Source organism: Pseudophryne corroboree, chromosome 4 (genome assembly GCF_028390025.1).
Source record: "Pseudophryne corroboree isolate aPseCor3 chromosome 4, aPseCor3.hap2, whole genome shotgun sequence".
NCBI classification, from domain to species: Eukaryota; Metazoa; Chordata; class Amphibia; order Anura; family Myobatrachidae; genus Pseudophryne; species Pseudophryne corroboree.
The window spans coordinates 527,859,538-527,860,781 of record NC_086447.1 but is presented as its reverse complement, the minus strand read 5'-3'; positions in this window follow the sequence as shown (position 1 = coordinate 527,860,781).

Sequence of the window (1,244 nt, the reverse complement as noted above, 5' to 3'; positions counted from 1 at the left end):
AATATAGGGTTAGCACTTATGAGATAGATACATGGAGTAGATATCACACAGCAGCTATATGCACACACACAGTCACATATACAATGCAGAAGTTATGACAAACAATAAAACTGCACTGGACTAGCAATACTAAGTAATACTGAGTAAAGCTATATATGTCACTAGATTTAACAATGCACAGTAAAGACTGGATGTATATCACAGGGAACTTGTACCAGATTACCCTGTCACAATGCACTATTTCTTAACTAACACTGCCAAAAGACATGTAGAATACATTAAGTGTCCTGCAAATGCACAGCACTGACTACAGAGGTGGCTTTGCAGAGGAGGTTTTGCCCATGCAGTCCCAGAGCAGTGTGATGGCACCAAACACTGCCACAGGGAATGAGGGAGAAGATATATGCAGCTCCAGGACGGGAACATTTATATAAAATGGCGGCTGGGGGAGGGGCTACAGGCCAGAGCCATATCCCCTAGCTGGACTTCCTCACCGGGTATTGCGGGACCTTGTAAAGCGGGTTAAAACCCAACCTGTGCCCTTGCCCTGATGGTCTAGAAGGGTCCCTGTACCAACACAGTGTCCACGCCAGCGCATGGCTCACCTCCCACAGGTCACGCCGGACCGCGGTTTGTGGCGGGTCCCGCCTGGGGGACCCTTTTACCTCCTCCCTGATGCAGCCACGCAATCTTGGAGAGCAGCGGTGGATGTGTGTTCTATGCGCCGGGAACCGGAGCCCTCCACTGTAAGTACCCGGCAACCAGGGACACGGGAGTATACAGCCTCGCCAGGGGAGGTGATGGAGCCGCAGCATTTAATGTCAGACTGACATCCAGCACTTGTCAGTGCTATGCTGCAGCTCTTGAAGTCTTCAGTCTTCAGAAAAAAAAACTCTTTTCAGGGCTGCTTGGAGCAGCCCACCTGTTAAGTGATCCTGCCTGCAGGGCACAAAGTTACAAACCAGGCTCCAGTGCCTGGAGGCGGAGATATAGAGGAGGCGGCGCTATGCATCCTGGGAACAGTCAAAGCTTTTAGCCTGTGGGTGCCTCGGATCAAGATCCTACTCTACACCCCTGATGTTATTCCCTGTGGAATCCAGTGTACGCCGCTGTAGAAACATCTGTTTTGGGGGATTAGCTGCAAATAATAGGATTTTAATACCTACCGGTAAATCCTTTTCTCTTAGTCCGTATAGGATGCTGGGGATGCTTCAAGAACCATGGGGTATAGACGGGATCCGCAG